Source organism: Falco biarmicus, chromosome 2 (assembly GCF_023638135.1).
Source record: "Falco biarmicus isolate bFalBia1 chromosome 2, bFalBia1.pri, whole genome shotgun sequence".
Lineage (NCBI taxonomy): Eukaryota > Metazoa > Chordata > Aves > Falconiformes > Falconidae > Falco > Falco biarmicus.
The window spans coordinates 71388310-71398645 of record NC_079289.1 but is presented as its reverse complement, the minus strand read 5'-3'; the positions used below and the strand labels follow the sequence as shown (position 1 = coordinate 71398645).

At 42.7% G+C, this 10336-nt stretch overlaps 1 protein-coding gene across 1 annotated transcript in view; it reads left to right on the top strand.

Annotated features, from left to right (window-relative positions):
- The window catches only part of ATP10A (ATPase phospholipid transporting 10A (putative)), a 118485-nt gene that overhangs the window by 1326 nt on the left and 106823 nt on the right, over positions 1-10336 (top strand). The window lies entirely within an intron of this gene.

Below are 10336 nucleotides of genomic sequence, written 5' to 3'. Positions count from 1 at the left end.
CTCAGTGTTCCAATGGATGGAGTGTTAGGTCGTTTGTCTCCTTCAGAATATATTTTTTTTTAATGATCTGGGCTATGCATTTGGAACACTTGGTATCCATAAATCAGACTGAAATTACTTTTGCACCATCATTTATGTGCTCAGAATCCAGCTTTACAGTAATTTTGTTTTGCTTTTCTCTCATTGCTAGATAGTAATCACATAGTAGTTAAGGCTAAGATTTTCTGGGGACTGAGAGAAAAATACGTTTTCTGAGAGAGCAGGCTTTAGTTCTGTTTCTGGTGCTTCTAAGTTTTAACAGAAATGAAACACGTGCCAAGAAGCTTACACTGTGATTCCACGGGCTGGCTGGGAGGGGTCCTCTGGGCTGACGTAAGCATTGAGGCAGAGAGTAACTCTCCTACTGCAAGAAAAGCATGTGGAAAAAAATAACATAAAATGATAAAAAGAACTCTGAAAAGGCTGCATTTTCAACATCAGTGACTCGGCTTGTTTTTTCACAAAATCATATCGGACAAGAAATCTCACCCAGGGATATTCCCCCACCAGTAGGTACACATGCATGGGAACACAAGTAAAATGGCTTTATTTCTGTAAACTAAATCGAAAATAACCTAGCCGAATCACACACGTAGGCATTTCTAACCTAAGGCTGTGCCTAGTGCCTTGTTTGCCTATAGTTGTCGTTAACTCTGAACGCTTTGGTGTTTAGGGAGGTGGGTGGTAGGAGGGCTAGTAAGAGGCTATTCTTGTAGTAAAATAAAATAGTGATAATAAAGATGGTTAATCTAGCCTTTACCAACTAAAATCCATTTAGAAATAAGCTCTCTTATCTCCTAGATTGAAAAGAAAGAAGAAATACCTGTTGCAGAAGCTGTTCAAAATATTAACAGATACCAGTACTGGGATATTCTGGAATGTTTCTACTCCCTGCAATTTTCCATACCCCTCTCTGCTGCCAAAAAAGTCGACATGACTATGAGAAAAGGTGTACCTTTGGTGTTAATACCACTTGTGCTCTTTTAAAGGGACTCCCAGCTAAGTGCATTGCCCTTTATAATGCTTGTGCTGTTCCAGAGTAAAAAATCAGAATTGTTCCTTTTATTGCAGAGGTTAGATTGCTATTGGGTGATACTTAGACAGATAAATTTGGGAGTAGTTTGACTTTACATTTGCATCACAGGCGTGTGTCAGCCTAGGCCCTGTGGGGCAGCAAACACGGAATCTTAAGAGCTCCATCACCTGTTCAGGGACAGCTTTCTGGTTGTGAGCAGAACTGGACAATGTGTCCTTACAGCTCACTGCAGAAGCCTGGTCCCCAGTAGCAGGTCACCTATTTCCACTTTCCAGCAGTCCCTAGGAAAAGCTTCCCTCCCACAATTAAAACAATAAAAACAAAACAGGAGGTGAAAATAATTTGCTTAAATGTTTTTAATCTGCCCAATTTTTCTTCTTTTTTAGCCTTTTTTAAACTTCACCGAGTCATCTTTTGAACATGCTCCACCCCCAGTGAGTGAGATGGGACTAGAAACTTGCTGTTTTGGAGATAAAAACTAAGATTCTCACTAACTTGAGTGACAGGGAACCAAGATTGAGAGATTTGTATCAAGGTTATGAAAGGTGCTGGGCGTTGAGTTCAGAAAAGCTGTTTTCTCAGAAGGGTGTCATGCCAGGAGAAACAGAAGTGACTGGACATGACTTTTACCTTGTTTCCTTAGTCTCTTGTTCTGGAAAAATGTTGAAGTATAAATGTCACATAAGGAAGTAGTAAATAACAGCTTTTCTCCCCACATCCGCCGTTTTATGGTGATGACCTTTTTGATCAGTTGTGCTGATCAGTTTTACCTCCTTTTGACCAACCCAGACACTCTCTCTCCTCCCCACTCTGCCACTTCCTTGTGGTGCTGTGGAGGCAGACTTTGATGCAAATGCTGTCCTCGATAGAGATGCTTGTGTAGGTGTGGCAGGTTAATGAACATAGCTTCAGTGATGTGCTCCCCTAGGATTGTCAGAGAGCAGCAACTCCTCTCTTCCTGGTCAGTACTTTGTAGCTCTGAAAGAGGCCTTCTGTGAGACAGGATGTATCTGGGTGCCAGGGTGGTCCTCTGAGCCATGATGGCCTCACACAAGCTGCAAGAGAGCCACCTCAAACATGGACTACAGCGTTCAAATGCAGACTACAGCAAATGACAGCGAATTATAAATCAGCAGCTTAAGACGGGGACTTTTGCTTCGCAGTAGCAGAGAAAAGACCTCAATCTTATGTTATACACTGTTTAGTGACCCAGTAAATACTCAAATCAGATCCTGTATATTCTGTCATATATCCTCCATGTGCTTCTTTCCTGGCTGCTGAAGTACCCGTCCCCTGTTTGATTCAAGTAGCAATTAATGATGCAAGATCTACAGGACAGAGAGAATGCAGGGGTAGGCAGAGCCTACTGCTACTCAGGCCAGCTTATCAGGAGGAGGTTCAAGAGCGTGCGAGCAGTATCCACTTCGAGCTCCTCGGGAACAGCCTACTCAGGCAATCATGTCAGTAATCCAGTCTGGGGGAAAATACTGTGCTCTTGCTAGGCTGACTGCTTGACACTGGTGCGCTGGTGTGCAGACCAGGCTGCCTTCCTCCTGCCTGCCCAGTGGACTCAGATGACCTGTTCTCATACAGCCACTGCTGAATCAATGACTCAGTGGCTCATAGTTGGCAACACTTAGTGGACAACAGAACAGTAAAGGATGATGCAACCTAAAGTAAAAAGCTTGAAGAAAGACGCAGCTTGTTTTCACAGAAGGAAGACAGCTTTTGTTTAGAAGTTCTGGATGTTTGGGAGAGTCCCTCAAAAGATACCTCTTTCTAGAGTCAGATGGTGTCAAGTGAAAAGACCTGATTCTTTGAATAAAATGAGAAGAAGCTGTTGAGTTTGAATTGGCAGTGTATGCTGAAGAATGAAACATGCTAGAGAATTGCAGGCTTGTGTTGCTCTGTGATGGAGTTTGCAAGTCTGCTTGTAAGTGCAGTCAGGGCCATTACAGGCAAAGAGGGAAGGTTTCTTAGCCAAGAGAAATTAATGGGGCCTCTCTCTGGAGGCCTTTAAGGGCAGCTCTCCCATTTAGCAATACAGAGGAAATTGGGCACTTATTTTAGGGGGACAGTTTCACAGGACACCTAGAATTTAGGTTCCGTGCAGGTGCTTAAATTAGGAATGCTGGATCACAGCCAAAACTCTTTCTTAGTTGTTTTAAGTTCCAAAGGCATTAGAGCCACACCTGCAGAAAATTGTTCTGTGTACATAATACTTGCGAACCTGTGATCATCTTGGTGTCTCTTTATTTTTCTTCCTCATTTCCATCACACAGGGATGGAGGTTGAAGAGTGGAGGTTAAAAATTTGCACTCTTAATGGTGAAAACTTATTTGGCTATTCTGCATTATTATCTTGGACTTGGAGGATGGAAGGGTGATTTTTTTCTCTGCGATTACTGTCCTCCAGTGCTCACCAGCTGTGGCTGGAGTTGTGCATCATACATGTAAATGTTTGCTCCAGGTAATTCCAGGATGCACACACTGCTGCCGCTCCTAAGTATTTGATACAACTAAATTTGTCACTGGAGCAGAAGTGTTAAAACTCTTCTAAGTAGGGGCTTTGTTTTCAGTGTGCTTTTACAAAGTGTGGTATACATTTACATGGTATGTAAATAGAAGATGAATAGTGATAACTACAATCACAACAAATAATGGCACTCATCCAGCAGGGAATTACATTTTGTTACTGATTCAGTGCTGTGTTGTTGAAATAATCTCTGCTACCATTTTTCTAGGAGCCTTACGTTAAAAAGCAAAGGGCTTTGCTTTTTAAATCTACTCTCTAACTCTTGTTGTGGCCATTGAACAGTATTGCTAAAGAGTGTAATGGTCTCTGCATGCTGATCAGGGAGTGATAACTGCTTCCTCTGTCAACCTGTGACTTAGAAAATTCAAGACAAATTGGAATTTACGACTGGATATTTGTCTCCCCTCAGGTGTGGAAAATGTTTAATGGGGCACTCAGGCAGCTATCAAAGCAGGCTGTTTTACATTAAATGTTAGTTTCTTTCTGCAAAACTCAAGAGGAGGAGAGAAGAGAGTTTGATGTGGGCAACATGTTTCATAAAATTTCCAAAATACACTCCCTTCTTCTTCCCCTCTGTCACCCTCTGTCAACCCGCCACTGAAAGCAATTCCAGCCATGGAGGCAGAAGATACAACAGTGTTACCAAACCCTCACAAGGGCAGAGCAGATCCCACTCATGGCCTCTAAAATAGTCACATGATGACTTGCCCTGCAACCACTTCACTTCTTAGGTGCCTTATTTTGCTGGCAACACCAGTCTCTGGGGAGATGGGTTGTGATTATCTCCCACTACTACCCGAATAGACCAGAGTAGCTTCTTGTCCCAAAACGTGCTGGCAGGGTAAGACATTTCTCAACAGAGTAAGTTTGTCTCATTCCTTCCAGAACACAAATGTCACTAAATGTGATTAAAAAGGAAACTACCTGGGATTACTCAATTTCCTCTGTGAGTGAGCGAGCTTGGTGCACAGAAAGCTGAAAGCAGAAAGTAGCAGTCTGAATCTGTTGGTGACATCAGTGTTCCCTCCTTGAGTTTCCGAGAGGTGCAGCTCTGTTTGTCTTACTGTGTCTTTGTCCTTCGCTTCAGTTTGGGTTGGGCTGGCGGTAAGTAAACTCATTGGGAGATGTAGTAGAGGCTCTTCTATTAGACTGATAGGGAGCAATTTCATTCTGTAGTAGTTTATCCTAGTAGCAAGGGACGTCTGTGCTAAGCTGAGACGTAGCCAGCTGCAATGCACAGGAGAACCCATCTGTCTGGCCATCTACAAGTATGCTGTTTATTTGCTATTTAGTGTAGGGCAGATTTTCCAAGTGCCTGAGTTTCACTACTGGAAAAGAAAAATGCCTCATTATTGAGCTCTTTCATTGGTATAGGCTGTCATGAGAGCAGTTATAGGCTGTTTAATATGCCTCTGGCTAAATGCCAAAGAAGATGATGTTAGTCTCCACTGAAAGACTTAGTGATGTCCCCAAACTAATTTTTGCAGGTGCATGCTGCACTCTGGAGAGACACCATAACTTGTGCTAAGCAGACCACAGCCCAGAAATATAGGTGGCCACCTTATACGCAGATCTACTTGCTGTCATGTGTCAGTATTACCTTGAGACCATAATTATAACTAGAGGTGGCCAAAAGAATAGCAGATCCACTTGGTTCTGTCAGAGTACATTTCCAAAGAAACTATACAAGAGGAAGTAATTGTGTGTATTGTTCAGCTCTGCCTGGTACTGTGATTCCAGATTCCACCTTCCACATGTCATCTAGTCAGAACTGAAAACGAGAATTGAAAACCATGACAATCATGCTATAGATCAGTGTTTTGTGGAACTGCTTGTTAGTTAGCATGGCATAACTCAGCCAGGGCATTCCTTCTGCTAGCAGACCAGTCCTCCAGAAGTACTTATTAGAGTAGTGCTCTCAAGCTCTGCCTGGGAGTTCTTAATTTTACTATGGGAGTGTTGGAGGACTCCCAGGAATGAAAAAAACTTAAGCAGCTTCTTGCAATTTTCCCTCCTCCTCCTGACTAATGTTAGCTGATAAGGAAGGTGAAAATAGAGAAGGAAGGAGTGTCCCTGTCGCTGGGCAGGATTTAATTCAGACGCCTCATCCAGGCTTACACAACTCGTGTGTGGATAGGCAGCCTACCTTGACAACAGCAGCAGGAGAAGTCCGAGTGCCTGATCTCCCTTTGCCATGTAATCCAGCATGCTCTGCATTTGCAGGGCAGTCACTCTGCCCAAGAACAGTGTAAGAGGTGCCTCTCCTCTCTCCCTGCAATACTAGACCTTTTGGGTACGTGTGGGCGTTTTGTGTATGTACACAGTAAGGACAATGCAGCTGGCAAGCCAAACACATGGCTTCAGGGTTATGCCCAATTTGCAGGATTTACGCTGTGCAGGCTTGGTTTTAGCAACCACATATATTGAGAGCAATTAAGTTCATGAAAAGCAGAACAATTTGTTTCACTTCACATAGTTGGGGAGGCGAACCAGTTTCCACAGCCGACCTTCAGCCTCAGTGTTTTTCACTTGGGAGCTGGCACTAACGCAAGTATGTTAGTGGCCAGTCATTTTTGTACCCAGAAGAGATCCACAGCAGAAACACAATCCAAAGCCTGCTGCTACCCTGCAGCAATACACTCTGCTTCATCTTGTCTCACCAGGATGTGGAAGCCAGACAGTGGGAGTCTCCATACGTGGGGCCAGGGAGAGTGCATTTCAATGAATGGCATAATCATAAAGTGAGGAGCCAACTTGATGCTAAAAGCCAGGACACTGACCTCTTAGTGATAAGTTTGCGTAGGTGTATGGGCAGCATCTTCCTCTGATGTATGTCAAGCACAAAAGTTGACCCAAAATGCAGCCACAACGCAGATGTGTGAAAGGTGCTAGCTTATAGCTTTTCCTGGGTAGGGATTGTGGTGGTGTGCAGGGGAGAGGAGGTGCAAAGGGCATGACAGTGACATGCGGTGTTAGGAGCTTGAGTAGCTCTAAGTACTGAGCTCAACTGAGGAAAGGTGCATACACAAATATATCTTTGATTCTGAAAGATTTGATAAAGCAAGCTTCAGATTTAGTTTGAGGAAGGTGACCTGCATGTTTCTGAATGAGTTGGTTTAATCTTTGCTGTGTGTCCAGGAAGTGGGAATGAGGGGGGCCCAAACCGAGAGTTTATAGTGCCTGCAGGATGTGAGCTGCAAGGAACAACTTTCTCTCTTTCGCCATTTTTAGGATATCGTTACACAGCCTGTCCATAGAAAGCTGCTAGCCACCCAGCTAATAGGGTGTTCTGTGCTGTGGACTTCTGAGGATGCCTAACCCTTACCAGCGGGGAAACTACCATCTAGTTCATTGCTCCAATGGCAGCAATGTTTTATTCTGTTTTGAAATTGTTGCAGGTGAAGATCTCTGCCATGGTCAGCATACATCCTTAAGGACACGTTGGTCAAAGGACAGTCTTGAACTGGCAAGGCATGTGTTTTCAGGGGCAAGGCATGCATTTCAGGGATGGGAAACATCTGTCCATCTCCTCTGCTGTTTTATTACAATTTTGTTCTTGTCTGATCACAGTTTCTCTAGAGTGACAAATAGGCCAGTCTCTTCAGTGCAGCGGCCAACATTTGCATCATGCTCAGTCATTTCATAAACCCAGACTCTGCTGGAGATTTGTTATAATAGGCATGGAGGTCACTTGTTTTGTTTTTATGTTCTGGTTGCCTGGAAATACTGACCTACTTCAAGGAAGAGTTTAAATGCTTGACTGACAACTGCACTGCAGTTCTTATATATCTGTGCTGCTACTATATTGACACTGTGGGTGTGAACGCTGTTGCAGAATATTTGGTATTTCTGTAGTTTTGACCTTTTGGAGAGGAAGAGAAAGTCCATTCTGAAGTGACAGCATTTGTAACCATAGCTGTTTTACCTTTGCACGTTATCTTACGCTCGCTATCGCTAGACTTTTTCTAGGTTGAACAGCCACATACCTATATGCTTGCCCCTTGACTGTTCACCTTCCTACCTTCTGGTAACAACCTGAATATGGCTGTTTTGGCTGTTTAGCTGATCCTGTTTGTTCACTAACAAGTCATTGGGCATTGTTGTGGAATCTCGCAAAATACTAAGGCAACACATAAAGTGCTGAATAGCAGTCACCTAAATACAACTGAGAGCAGTGTTCAGATTCTCTCAAAATCCAGACATGGAGCAAGACATCTTAGAAGAGATGCCAGTGGATAAATTTTAGCAGGCAGATTTAGCAGCCAAACCCTTAAAGATGCAGGAAGTTCATTAAGCACGTTAGAACAACATAATATGTTTTTTGCAAAAGTAGATAATAAGAAATGAAATCTAATCCACCTGAGCCTGATATTGCAGTTGTAGTACATTTTTTTTATGTGGGCCCACACTTAACGTTTGAGGGTTCCATATTTTCTTTTTCTCACTTTTCACAGTTCCCATGTTCTCATTGTCAGCATCCCCTTGCTATACTTCCCTCTGCTGTACACCTGCAAAGCTGTGAAAACTTGATCTTACACAGTTTACTAGAATACATATATTGATTTTATCTGCACACTTGAAAGCATTCTGATCTTCCTTCTTGGCTATCTTATGTTCGTATTTTATCAGAGATGTTTGGGTGGCAGTGCCTGTCTCCTGAGTTGATTTGTGTCTTAACTCTTCTGCATATGCCATTAGTTGTCTTCCCTGTAAACAGTAGTGAGCTGCTGATTGTAGCTGGCTGGCAGGAAACCCTCCAAAGTGCTGATTAGGTTGTCTGTGACCTGAGGAGAATATTTCCTGAAGGAGCCTATTCAGGTTCTTTCTGGGACAAGAGGTGAGATTTATTTCATGTTGCTTTTAGCAACAGTCTAAGTCATCTACACTTGTGCCACGATCTGTGGAGAGCACTGAACAGTTTGAGGAGGAGGGGGAAATCCTTCCAGTTTGAGACACTTACCTTAGGTTAGTTTGAATCAGGAGGTCTTTACCTCTCTCCAGTGATGACATAGGTGAAGCTGAACTAGCTTATACAGCTGATTTCAGATAAGATGAATCCCATTAGTAAGCTCAGTGGGAATAGATATTAATTCCTCTTAATGCTCCGTATGATTTTTGGACTGTAGAAAGGGAGCCTGTCCTTCTCAATACATTTAATGATTTAAGAACTACACTTTGAGAATAACAGATGCAAGTATGTTCACCTGTAAGGTGAAGGTCATAACCCAGTATCCACTGTTTCAACTCTTGCCACATTCTGCCTTCAGCATTAGCCATGAACATATTGTTCATACTTGTGAAAAGTATATATATCATTTATCTCAGTGCTGAGGAACAATGTAAGAGATGAGTTGTTATCAATAAATAATTTTCCTCTTTGAATAACTGATGGCATTTGCATTCCCTTGAAGTTTTTCAGGCTGCCTACATAATGTGAGGAATCTTGGTATTTCTGGTTGTTGTTTGCTCTTTAATCTCAGATGGCAGCTTTTGGGGAGGACTGTTGAAACGTAAGGTAAGATGTTCCTAATTCTTCTGTTTGTCTGGATGTACCTAAATGTTAGGTCAGCTAAAACCACTTTCCAAGCTCTGTCTCTTAAAATGCAGAGGGCAGTTGTGTGTTTCACATAAATCATGGCTGTTACAAGAGTGAAAGTGGGGCTTCACTGCCAGGTGCCTCACAAATACCACATTGGGCTTACATTTCACGTCCAGTTGGATCAGGTGTTAAAACCTGCAAGTGACATTACTAGGCGATCAGGGATTGAATCAGAGGGATATATGATCAAATTATTTTGCTTTTTTAAGTATTGCTGGTTTACCCTTGGTTGCCAGTTTCGATGCTGGAATTTTAGTGCCCACCCATAGGGAGCACAGGCACATGCAGACACTATGTAGCTGTAGAAGAGGGGCAGCACCCTAAGATGTGGTGCCACTGTTTGCTGTCTTGAAATTCCGAAGTCCTGTTCATCTGCTTGTTTGCAACATTTACACTCTGCTCTTCCTGATTGTTCAGGCTTAAATGTATAGTCTCCTATTGGTTTTATCTTACATTATGTCCCTTATTTATTTTCAGTACAGTTCCCTGTGTCTGTCTGCTTTTTATCGTGGGATCGTAGGTGTGTGTGGGAGCTCCTGTTTCTGTCAGGATCATAAATTCATTTAGGTTGGAAAAGACCTTTAAGACCATCAAGTCCAACCATTAACCTAGCACTGCCAAGACCACCACTAAACCATGGCCCTAAGCACCATGATCCTGTGGGAGCTTTCCAAAATGCAAGTTCAACAGAAAAGCTGTACCACAGCTGAGCCAACCATCAGTCCAGTAGTGCTGATGTTTAATCTGCCACACCCATTTCCCAGGAGTCCAATAAGTCTGTAATAGCCCTTGTCATGGACCAAACAATCCATGATATCTCTTCAATTTCAGGAATACCCCAGTGGAATGCTTTTTTAAGTTCTACCATGTTATAAAATAACTTGACTTATTAGCAGTGAAATAGCTTTTCTTCCTGGAGTGGAGCATCTGCCAGCTCATGCCAGAAGAATGTGTAGAACACCAGTAAGATCCATCTGCCAAAGAATACTGAAGCATAGGATCTCCAGCCTGACAGTATATTAGCAAAGCTAGCACTGAAAGGATGAAAAATCAACAACCAGTTAATTTTTTGTATTTCCCAAGTGTTTGGTTGTTGATATGTTTTTTATTTTGGGTTGATTTTTTTT